We start from the raw sequence: 12,947 nt of genomic DNA, 5'->3' as shown, positions 1-12,947 counted from the left end.
GGGCCAGCAATTCCTTTGGATGGAGAGAAGGCAATGCTCAAGGCATGTGAATGGCATAAACAGCTCCCCATATCGGTATGGGCGCCCATGATGATGAGAGGTGGAGGTGCATTGTCCCTTCAAATGAAGTGTTCTTGAAGGCTTGCAGAAGCCCCTGTGGCATGCACAATGTGTTGCCAGGGTGATTTTGGGTAAAGATGGTTCTGCAGTGTTTTCAGAGATTTCCCTTTGTATAAGTGAGTTTCCTTGACACCCAGTTGTTGACAGCATAGAGGTGCCTGAAGGCTGTAAGAGTGGGAGAACATGTGAATTTGCAAGAATGCTTTGACTTTCTTTTGGCTACCCTTGAGAGGTCACCGAACCTCTTCCTCTGCTGTATAGTTCTTGCAGTGGTGGAGAATGCATTGACAGCTTCTGCTACCTCACTCCATACAGCTTGAACAACCCTGGTTTAAAAAATATATATTTTATTCATTCCTAGATGTGAGCACCACTGGCAAGACCAGCCTTTGTTGCCTATCCCTAATTGCCTTTGAGAAGGTGGTGGTGAGCCGCCTTCTTGAACCGCTGCAGTCGATCTGGTGTCAGTACATCCACAGTGCTGTTAGAAAGGGAGATTTTGACCCAGCAACAGTGAAGGAATGGTCATGTAGTTCCGTCAGAAATGGTGTGTGACTTGGAGGGAAACTTGCATTTAGTGGTGTTCCCATGTGTCTGCTGCCCTTGTCCTTCTAGGATTTGGAAGATGCTGTCGAAGGAGGTGTGGTAAGTTGCTGCAGTGCATCTTGTAGATGGTACACACTGCTGCCATTGTGTGCTGGTGGTGGAGGGAATGAATGCTTAACGAATGCTTAAGTTGGTGGATGGGGTGCCAATTAAGTGGGCTGCTTTGTCCTGGATGTTATCAAGCTTCTTGAGTGTTGTTGGAGTTGCACTCATCCAGGCAAGTGAGGAGTATTCCATCACACTCCTGACTTGTGCTTTGTAGATGGTGGACAGATTTTGGAGAAACAGGAAGTGAGTTACTCGCAGCAGAATTTCCAGCCTCTGACCTGCTCTTGTAGTCACAGTATTTATATGGTTGGTCCAGATAAGTTTCTGATCAATGGTAACCCTCAGGATGTTGATGGTAGTGGTGAATTCATCAATGGTAATACCATTGAATGTCAAGGGTAAATGGTTAGATTCTCTCTTGTGAGAGATGGTCATTGCCTGGCACTTGCATGGTGCGAATGCTGCTTGCCACTTATCAGACCAAGACTGAATGGTTTTGCTATATGCAGACAAACTGCTTCAGTATCTGAGGAGTTGCGAACAGTACTGAACACTGTGCAGTTATCAGCAAACATCCCCACTTCTGATCTTATGAAGGGAAGGTCATTGATGAAGCAGATGAAGATGCTTGGGCCCAGGACAATACCCTGAAGAACTCCAGAAATTATGCCCTGGGGCTGATTTGTCTCCAACAAGCACAATCATCTTCCTTGGTGCTTGGGAGAGTTTTCTCCCCGATTCCCATTGACTGCAACTTTTGCTGGGGCTCCTCGATGCCACATGTGGTCAAATGCTGCCTTGATATCAAGGGCAGTCACTTTCACCTCACCTCTTGAATTCAGCTCTTTTGTCCATCTTTGGACCAAGGCTGTAATGAGGTTGGGAGCTGAGTGGTCCTGAAGGATCCCAAGCTAAGCATTGGTGAGCAGGTTATTGCTGTGTCAGTGCTGCTCGCTAACACTGTCAATGAACCTTCCATCACTTTGCTGATGATTGAGAGTAGACTGATGGGGCGGTGATTGGTTGGATTGGATTTGTCCTGCTTTTAGTGGACAGGACATACCTGAGCAACTTTTGACATTGTCAGGTAGATGCCAATGTTGTAGCTGTACTGAAACAGCCTCGCTAGAGGCATGGCTAGTTCTGGAGCACAAGTCGTTGGTACTACAGCCGGAATGTTGTCAGAGCCTGTAGCCTTTTCTGTATCCAGTGCCTTCAGCTGTTTACTGATATCACGTTGAGTGAATTGATTTGGCTGAAGACTGGCATCTGTGATGCTGGGGACCTCAGGAGGAGGCCGAGATGGATCATCCACTTGGCATTCTAGCTGAATGTGGTTGCAAATGCTTCAGCCTTGTCTTTTGCACTCACGTGCTGGGCTCACTCAACATTGATGATGGGGATGTTTGTGGTGCCTCCTCCTCTGGTTAGTTGTTTAATTGTCTATAACCATTCATGACTGGATGTGGCAGGACTGCAGAGCTTTGATCTGATCCATTTATTGAGGGCTCACTTTATTCTATCACATGCTGCTTCCGCTACTTAGCGTGCATGTAGTCCTGTGTTGTAGCTTCCTCAGGTTGGCACATCATTTTTATTTTTGCCTGTGTCGCACCTGGCATACTCTCCTGCAATTCTCATTGAACAAGTGTTGATATCCTGGCTTGATGGTAATGGTAGAGTGAGGGATATGCCGGGCCATGAGATTGCAGATTGTGATCGGATGCAATTCTGCTGCCTTACAAATACCCATTTTGAGCTGCTAGATCTGTTCTGAATCTAACCCATTTAGCACGGTGGTAGTGCCACACAACACTGTTAGGTGTTTTCCTGCCCATCACATCCTAGAGTCCAAATCTTCTAGCCCATCTTTAATTAGCAACACATAGAGTCATAGTCATAGAGTCATTAGGGCACAGAAGGGGCCATTCGTCCAATTAAGTCCATGCCAGCTCTCTGTAGAGCAATATAATCAGTTCCATTCCCCTGCTCAATCCCTGTAACCCTACAAGTTTATTTTCATCAAGTGCCTATCCAATTTCGTTTTGAAATCATTCATCTTCTCTGCTTCCACCACCCTCGCAGACAGCGAGTTCCAGGCCATGACCACTCACTGCATAAAAAAGTTCTTCCTCACATCCACCCCTGCATCTCTTGCCCAAAACTTTAATTCAGTGTCCCCTAGTCCTTGTACTATCAACTAATAGGAATAACTTTTCTTTGTTTACCTTATCCAAACCTATCATAATCCTGTACACCTCTATCAAATCTCCCTCAATGTCCTTTGCTCCAAGGCAAACAATCCCAGCTTCTCCAACCTAACCTTGTAGCTAAAATCCCTCATCCCTGGAACCATTTTGGTAAATCCCCTCTGTATCCTCTCAAGGACCCTCACATCCTTCCTAATGTGCTGTGACCAGAATTGGATGCAATACTTTAGTTATGGCCTAACTAGAGCTTTAAATAGGTTCAGTATAACTTCCCTGCTTATGTACTTAATACCTCGATTTATGAAGCCCAAGATCCCATATGCTTTGCAAATTACTCTCTCAATATGCCCTGTCACCTTCAAAGTTCTATCCACATGAACCCCCAGGTCCCTCTGTCCCTTTACACTCCTTAGATGGGTGCCATTTAGTCTATATTGCCTCTCCCTATCCCTTCTGCCAAAATGCATCACCTCACACTTCTCGGTATTATTCCATTTGCCACTTGTCTGCTTATTCTACTTGCCCATCTATGTCCTGTTGCAGTCAATTGGTTTCATCTTCACTGTCTGCCACACCTCCAAGTTTGGTATCATCAGCAAATTTTACTCTATATTTCAATATCCAAGTCATTTATATATAAGAAAAAAACAGTGGTCCTAGTACTGAACCTTGGGGAACATGGATGTATCTGATAATCTGCTACTCATTCCCAAACCATTCCCTCCTCCAAAGCTGCTGCTTCTTGAAACACCTGGTGCTCTCCACTGCTGGAAAACTGATGATACCTTTAACTGGCTGGTTACCATATTAAGAACAGTATTACCACTCCAAACCCACTCTGCATAGCAAATGACGAGCCTCGGAGGAAAGTACGGTGTGTGAGCGATGCGGACTTAGTTTTGCTCAGCTGCTAAACTGCCAATGGGAGGAGAATCCAGCCACCAGTGTCTAGATGGAGTCTCACTTTCAGCACTCTTGCTGTATAGGCTTTTACAATCTGTTTTGGTAGCTGCATAGAGCATTTCTCTCCTTCTTTCTCTGTCTAATGGTGTTTTATGAAGTCTCACTCTCTCTCCTTGTGTCAAAATGGGGTCTCCATCTCTTTAATGGAGATGTATGAGGTCTTTTTGCATAGGTTGTTACTTTCCATATTGCAGTCATTATGGTGTCAATCTCCTTCTACTGATGTCTGAATCTCAATGTCTGTACTAGTATGTTCGTGGGATCTTTCTATGTATCGCCATTTCTACGAGTTTTCTCCCTATATACTGATGCCATAGGAACATAGGAGCAGGAGTAGGCCATTCAGCCCATCCTGCTCCACCATTAAATATGATCATGGCTGATCTTCCACTTCAATGCCTTTTTCCCACTCTATCCTCATATCTCCTTATGTCATTTGTATTTAGAAATCTGTCAATCTCTGCTTTAAACATACTCAATGACTGAGCTTCCATAGCCCCCTGGGGTAGAGAATTCCAAACATTCACAACCCTCCGAGTAAAGAAATTTCTCCTCATCTCTATCCTAAGTGGCTTCCCCCTTATTTTGAAATTGTGTCCCCTGGTTCTAGATTCCCCTATCAGGGGAAACATCTTAGTTGCTTCTGCCCTGTCTATCCCTTTAAGTATTTTGTAGGTTTCAATGAGATCACCTCTCATTCTTCGAAACTTGGGAGAATACAGGCTCAGTTTCCCCTAGCTCTCTTCATAGGACAGTCCCGCCATCCCGGGAATAAGTCTGGTGAACCTTCGTTGCATTCCCTCTATTAAAGCCTGGCTCGGATATAAAATTAAAACACGACCCGGGCCCGACCCGACCACAGCCAACCGAAACCTGACCTTGGCCTGAGTCCTTCAATTTTTTTTCATGCCCGACCCAACCCGAAAATATCAAACATGTTATTAGTACAGAAAAAATATCACGTCAAAACACAGATTAAAAAGAAAACAATACAAAACAAAACCCGACCACAGCCAACCCAATCACAATCCGACCCGAGCCCGAATGTTGGGTATAGAATATTGACCCGACCCAACCTGAACCCAACTCATGTAGTCAGGTTTGGTCGGGTTCAGGTTGGGTAGCCTGGCTTTACCCTCTATGGCAATAATATCCTTCCTAAGATTAGGGGACCAAAACTGCACACAGTACTCCAACTGCGGTCAAACAAATGTTCTATACAATTGAAGCAAGACTTCACTACTCCTGTACTCAAATCCTCTTGCGATAAAGGCTAACATACCATTAGCCTTCCTAATTGCTTGCTGCACCTGCATGTTAGCTTTCAGTGACTTATTGACAAGGACAACCAGGTCCTTTTGTACATTTACACTTTCTAATCTTTTACCATTTAAGAAATACTCTGCACATCTATTCCTCCTATCAAAGTGGATAACCTCACATTTTTCCACATTATATTCCATCTACCATATTTTTCCCAATCACTAAGTCTTCCCAATCCCCTTGAAGCTGCTTTGCATCTTCCTCACAGCACACATTCCCACCTAGTTTTGTGTCATCCGCGAACTTGGAAATACTACATTTGGTCACCACATCCAAATCTTTGATTTATATTGTGAACAGCTGGGGCCCAAGCACAGATCCCTGCGGTACCCCACTAGTCACAGCCTGCCAATGTGAGAATGACCCATTTATTCCTACTCTCTGCTTTCTGCCTGTTAATCAGTCCTTAATCCATGCCAGTATATTGCCTCCTATCCCATGTGCTTTAATTTTGCTAACCAACCTCCTGTGGGGACATTATCAAAAGTGTCAAAATGGAGTATCCTTGTACTTCTGTCTATATGGAGTCTCATTGCCCATCAGTGTTTGTATGAAGTCACTACTCATCTGCAAACGTGGGGCCAGCTTCTCTATGTGAGTTTGTGACTGCATGATATCTCTTTCTATACTAATGTATGTTTGGCACCTCATTGTATTGATATTTCTATGGAGTGTTACTGCCTGCATTGAATTATATTTGTGATCTATGTGCATTAGAGTCTGTATGGGATTTCTTTCTGCGCTAGTATCCATGGGTCACTCACTCTGTTCTACTGTCTGCAAGGAGCCCTCTCACTCTGTTAGCGTCTTTGTGAAGTTTCACTCATATTAAGATCAAGCCTTTGGCTTAGTGGTCTCATCTTGGAGTTTAGGAAGTGTAGGGTTCACCCCTGCTCAGACAATCTTGCAAAGTGGAGACTGGATCTTCAACTCTGAATTCTGCATTGGCAGCTCAAACAGTATACTCACCATATGAATATACTCTTATTCATGAGGGTTCCCCACCTTCAATGTATGAGTTGTGGGAGTCCATAAAATCCTCCCGCCATATAGGACTAGCTACTACAATGGTTGCAACTATGGAAGGAGCATTTACATTATGGTCTGTCAGACTGTTAAGCAATCTACAAAATCCTTCCTTTATGTCAAGCTATTGTTAATGGAAGAGTGAGAAGATACAACAACGACTCTCGATATTGATGTCTGTCTGGAGTCTCCTTCTCTGTACTGATCTATATATGGAGTTTCTGCATTGCTCTTTATTTGTACCCAGTCTCAGTACTGATATCTGTGTTGTTCCATTCTCTGTGCTACATGTGTAAGATATCCTACTCTCTGTATAACCTGTTTATGAGATCGCCATATGCTGTACAGATTGAATAACATCCCCCCACCTCCCATCTTTGCAGTGATACAAACTAATCAAATAAATAGGGGCAGTTTTTATCAAATGCCATAGAAACAAACGCTTTGGATAAATCAAGCAAATTTCAAAAATGAAAGGCTTCTTTGTTAGTTTCAATCTGTTTGGTTTCAAAGCTGTAAACTAACATCTTTGAAGCAATTTAGATTCCAAAGACTGTTACATGTTTGTTATATCGCTCTGCTGGTATTACGATTTAAAGAAGTCAATTATCTTTGAAAAGGAAGAGATTTTACTATGTTACTATCTGTCTAGTGTTGAGTGGACGATGAAGAGCTGAATGTATCCTTATTGGAGCAACCCTGTTGAATTTTATAGGCCATGTTTGGAAGCTCTTCAACCTCCCTGCATTCACTGCCCGATAACAGATCCCTCCCAATCCCCAGAAGATTTCCATTTGAATTTTGGAGAGTTCCTTTTCCTTGTTCTTACGAAGAGGATTGTCTATGGAAGAATATTATCTCCGTAAAACTCATCACTTTCGCTTTTCAACTCAAACTTTTAACGTGACTTAAAAAAAAAGACTCGCAAATCTTCAGCTGTATATTTAGGTTTGCTGTTCCGACCAAGAACAAATACAATTCTTTGACTGTGTTTTATTTTCGGATAAAGAAGTGACTTATTGACCAATCCCCGATGTTAGCGAATTCAAACTGTTAGCTCTATTGATATATACAGCACTGTCACAGTATTTCTAGAAAGCCACAGGAAAAGTTTGAATATTTAAATAAAGTGACAGCTGTTGAAATAGCCAACTTAACTCAAAGGAACTCTGCAATATAACCTCTGTGGTAACACATTTCGTGCGTTATGCAGAATCCATAGTTAAAGTGCGCGAGCGTTTTTAATTGGAAGTGTTAAATTATAAACTGGTTGGTAGCTAGGCGCCGGTTCGTTTAAACGGACACATTTAGTGATAGTTTTGTTACTGGTAAAGTTTAAGACAAACAGCATTGAGCTAAATATGGTCCAAATACTGGGAAAAGCCACAAAATGAGTGCCTAAAATTGAGCGTTAGACAACAAAATACTCCAAGCACGAATATCTGTGTACAAGCATGTATTTGAGGAAAAAGTTACCTGTGATCCTTTGCAATGGCGTTTCACAGGTGACCGTGTGGGTGAGAGGCAGGAACAAGAAAAGTGTTTGAAACCAGATTAAGAAAGACTAACGATAAATATGCCACTTTAAAAATGATCCGATCGTCTCATTTTAGGGTGTACAAGTGACTGCCAATTTCATTTGAAATTTTATACGTACGTTTTATATAGTCATACATGGGACGTTTCACTACATTAAAAGCGCTATATAAATGCAAGTTGCTGTTGTACACACACAAGCACAAATATCCCGTTCTGCGCAAATATATTTAACCCAGCAGCAACTTTCTGAAACTATCCCTTTTTGTTTTGGTGTGCTTGTAGTTTTCAGATTTTTTTTTGTGTCACACACACACCCTTTGTTGGTTTGCAAAGAAATTGCACCCATTTAATTTGAACTATCTCTAAATATCTAAACATTTCTGAAAACTTCATCGACATCTTATGAAGCCAACGTTGATAAACAAATGAATACGACTTCGTTATTTGTCTAAATCTTTCCCACTATGTTTTGTCAGCAGTTGAAGGCGTAGAAAGGGAGCGTGTAGCTGATTTATGAGTGTTGTCTGTGGATTACTATCAATGTGTTATATTGAAGTGGAAGGAAAAAGCACATTTGAGCATAAACAAGCGTTAATCAGTCGACCCAGCATTCTCGAGGCCTCATAGAAAGAAAACCAGATTCAATAAATAATCCAAGATTCCCTCCTCCACCGATAGCAAGAAAGGTTCGATTTGGTGGGTGTTTGAGGAACAGTGCAGGAAAACAATTGGCAAAATAGTTGAGTCTAATCTAACCGATGGCAACATTTTACAGAAAACAAGGGTTCTGAAGCAATGGCAAACCCAATCTCCCTCCGTTAACAACACAATTTTGGTATAGTATCTGAAAGTAAACTTTCCCCACCAGCCTCTCATTCAGCAAAATTTCTATCGCTTCAAAATATCACCCCCCCACCCCCCCCCCCCGCCCCCAGAAAATTTACGAGGTTCGACTGACTCCATTTTATTCGATTGTAAAAACGCCGCCGGGTTACCATATAAAGAGACATGGGCTGATTATTCTCTTTTTAAAAAAATATACTCCCCAGCGTTTTTTTTTTGCACTGCTTACAGACTTGGTGGCGCCCCCAGGACCTGGTCTTGTATCATTCTCCCCCACCTCCTGTGATTTGTCCAGATATTGACTAATAAAAGCTATAGACGTGTGGGAGCTCAGACATTTGAGGGTTTGATATAGCAACTGGCCACTGAAAGCATAGCTGACAGCTACTTTTAAAAAAGGGATGCGCCAATCACTGACAATTCAATACTCCAGAGAATGCATTTATAATAAAGTCGTTTAAATCCTATTATAATAAATATTACATATAAAAGTAGATGCAGTGCAGCAACGACATTCCGATCACATTGCACTCGAGTATTTCAGAAAATAAAGTGCACAATCTCGGATAAAAAAATACTTTCAAAATTCCTGTTAAAAGAAATCCGCAATCAAATTCGAGCAAAACATGCCACATCTCCCCCGCTCTCGTTTAAACACAGCTTTGAGACGCTCTGGATATAAAATGATTTTTTCATTAAAAAGTTAGGCGTTTCTGGTAAAATGGGAATAAATAATTGGGAATGCGGAATTTGGAAAATTGTCTTGGGCGGAAAAGCCGCAGATTTCCCCGTTTCCCAAGTGATGTAAGAGCAACAGTGACGGTCTGGACTAAAAAGGGTTTACTTTTGGAGGAGGAATTTATTTTTCCACTTGTCTTCTTCACTGGAGGTTGCCTATCACTGTTACCGAAACTTCCGGCGTTAATACGAGAACTTCGTTACAAAAATGAGACGACAAAGCCGAACCGTTTGAACAAAGTATTTTGCTATTAATTTGCAAACGAATACATTGCATAAATGCGAAAGATTCAGTACATTGTTCTCATATAGATCCCGTCTCAACCTGAAAGATAACTCGTTTGAATGATCAACACATCTGTTACATTTCGCAACGAGTGCTCCAATACACTGCTCATACTCACTTCATTACACCGGTATGCACACTTTGGGGGTCAGTTTGATAAGGGTTGCCGTGTGTTGTTCTCCCATTGCTGCAGCAACGTGACTCCCACAGGGATGTCAGTGAAACACCTTTCTAGACCCTTTATTAAGAAGGCAGCATAAATTTACATAAATGTAACGAGATTCCCGCTCAACAATCAATCCTGGGGTTATTAATATCGAAAATTAAGCATAACATATAGCCCAATTCGGGTACAAGGGTCAGTCTTGAATTTCGGGGTTGTGTTCCTTTAATTTAGAATGAGTAACATATATTAATGTTTATATAAGGTACACGTTTTAAACCCCATTCTTATTTTGATTTCGGGGTTTGAGTTTATTTATGAAACTGACATGAAATTGCTGAAATGAATAATACCAAAAAGTACAGACTACATTCTTGATCCAATATATTACGTGGGCATGCCCATTTATGAAATCGTAATACATTTCGTACACAAATTAATATTTTAATGGTAACAAAAACGCACAGTTATTTAAATACTTCTTGACAGTCTAGAGATGGACGCGCGCGTTCGTATTAAAATAGAACGAGGCAACAGCCTCAGTGTCACCTGTAAGCGGGTTATATCGGAATTATCATCAATTTCGAAAAGCTGGTTAAAATTGCATGCACATTTCCTTTATTTCGTCTTTGGGTAATTCCCATCAGCCTGTTTATAGCAAATAACGATGCAACAATGTGATTTAAATCATCTAGCTCGCTGTTGGGGACAGTGCATATGCGTTGCATAGTTGACTTTTTGAAATCAAAAATTGAGGCCCTACAAATGCATCTGTTCCATAGTTACCGCAATCCTAATAATCAGCTAAACGGCAGCAAATCAGCGCAAAGTAAACGATTGCCGAATGATCCCCACTCTCCAGTCTAAAAGCTGAGTCCTTGCAATAAGACCAAAGCGAAGGGAACTTTTACAATTACTGTATTTAACGCCAAGAAACATATTTAACGTTTTACTATCAAATACCAACAGAATTTGCAGTCAGTAATTCAGATGTGCGGTCTTGGAAGAAGAATATTCTGAGAACAGTTTAGTGAATCTACTTGCCACTATCAGGGACATAGTTCGCTGCTGATCAATAGCCTGGATTTGTTTTTACTGTTGAGGAATATGATCAATCACCCGATAACATTTTATTAAAGTTTGACACAAATGCGACCGATATCCCACACAATTCAACTTTCTTCAAAACGGCTGATTTACCACAAATTCGTTTTTTTTAAATTCGAGCTAATTCATTGTTATAATAAATTTAATGATTTTGCCAACAAAATTATAAAGTTTCAAAAAATGGTACATTAATAAATACTGAGGTAGACGATAGTCTTATGGCCTATGGTTCATATTTGATAACTTTTCCCCACAGTCTCTTCACCGAATATCGCATCTAAACAACATGTTCAGTTTCAGACGGAAATATGCCATTTTCAATAGGGGTCAGTAAGTTCACCTGAATACAGCAGGCTTCCGAGGCTGCAGTTAGATTTTGCATCCATGCGAAGTGGTTTTAGGTGCTCCTAAAGGATGAACATAGTCGCATAGCTCGGGAGTTAAATCGCAATCTGACTCCAGAATCCACTTAAAGCATGCATGCACATTTCTTGTTTGCCTTGGAGCTCAGTTTGAGGCAAACCTCCTCCGGTATAACTCAGATCTACCTACTTGAGCATCATGCCACCGGAAGCTGTAGTATCACTTGAACCTAAGGGTGCACTGACATTGCAAACGGTGAACTAAGAGCAATTCGCTCTCAAGTTTGCTGCAGTTTATGGAAAGCTAATTCATATCGGCCTTTCCAAGCCACAATCCCTCATTATGAAGCCAGTGTCAATCCCCAGTTATGTTCTGCTGCCATGATGTTGGAAGCCACACTGCAAAAGGAAACTTATGTTTGAAACCTGAATTGTTCAAGACCAAGTTAAGGGATTTTGCAAGGTTTCATTTATCCCAATGCAACTGATTCGACCCCATGTTTACACATCTCTACTGCAATGCTAAAACTGGCGTGTAAACACCCTCAAAATTCACTCGCAATCCCTTTAGTTAAATAAAACAGAAGGTTCTGTGCCACATCAATAACTTTGACATTTACAACAACAACTTATATTTATATAGCGCCTTTAGGACTTAATTTATCTTATTCTGTTGTCAGACAGAATTATATCAACTGATTTTAGCTGGTTCAAAAACAAATAAAAGAAAGCCTGAGGAGAAATCGAAAATATCTGATTCTGATTAGAGACTGATTTTGAGCTTCTTTATGTAAGGCTGTTTGCTGCTAATACAATACCAGTGAGTAAAGTATTAGGAAGACCCCAATATTCAAGATAACATTGTGTTCACGTGACTTAAATAATACTTTGACTCCAGTCAGTGTTAGGACCATTTTAAGTTTAATTTCTCACAGTTAAAATATTTTTCAATGGGATTCCAAATTGGTAGTGTACCGATACTACCACATTCACATCAATATAAAATTGTTTACGTTAAGCATTTGCACAAAAATGACAGTATAAATTGGTTGGCTAATTAATCCCAAAGATAGTAATTTGCTTGCCAAAAAATTATCTAAATTGGTCCAATTTCTTTTAAATGATACGAAGGTACGTGGTGCTAAACCCATTATAAGAGACTATCTCATACCAGTTGGAGTTTACACCAATTACAGTATGACTCAAGTGTGCTAACAAGACACAAATGAAAAGTGCCATGGGTCCATTGGACTCCCTGTAAACTTATGTAACTTTATATGGATTAAGAAAGTGTCAGCATCATCCATCCTGCCCTAATACAAACATTAAAACCTGACATTGCTTGGAGAGCAATGTCAAAGCATGCATGTGCTGCATCACTGTTACTGCTGGTCAGATAGTATTACGTGGCTCTGATGACTGCATTGCATAGCACACAAGCCTCAGATCATTAGTTGTATTGTTAGAAAATTTGATGATGATGCAAATTTCAGTTTTCTGAACTGTTCTGTATAAGTTTGCTTTATCGTCCCAAATAGGTAGGAGGCTATTTAGGAATGAATCAGGAAGCACTTCTTCACACAAAGGGTAGTAGATATCTGGAACTCTCTTCC

The 12,947-nt window shown here is 41.0% G+C and overlaps 1 protein-coding gene across 1 annotated transcript in view; it reads right to left on the bottom strand.

Annotated features, from left to right (window-relative positions):
• Window positions 1-11,430, bottom strand: part of gata5 (GATA binding protein 5) — a 42,849-nt gene extending 31,419 nt beyond the window's left edge. Inside the window, exons 1-2 of the mRNA XM_068048835.1 lie at window positions 11,313-11,430; window positions 9,821-9,940 (exon numbers count right to left, since the gene is read on the bottom strand). The gene's annotated coding sequence lies outside the window, so the exon portion shown is untranslated. The remainder of the gene's footprint in view (window positions 1-9,820; window positions 9,941-11,312) is intronic.
• Window positions 11,431-12,947: the final 1,517 nt, after the last annotated feature.

The sequence above is a fragment of the Heterodontus francisci genome, chromosome 16 (genome assembly GCF_036365525.1).
Source record: "Heterodontus francisci isolate sHetFra1 chromosome 16, sHetFra1.hap1, whole genome shotgun sequence".
Taxonomy (NCBI): Eukaryota; Metazoa; Chordata; class Chondrichthyes; order Heterodontiformes; family Heterodontidae; genus Heterodontus; species Heterodontus francisci.
The sequence above is the reverse complement of the archived record's forward strand: the minus strand, read 5'-3'. Positions and strand labels throughout refer to the sequence as shown.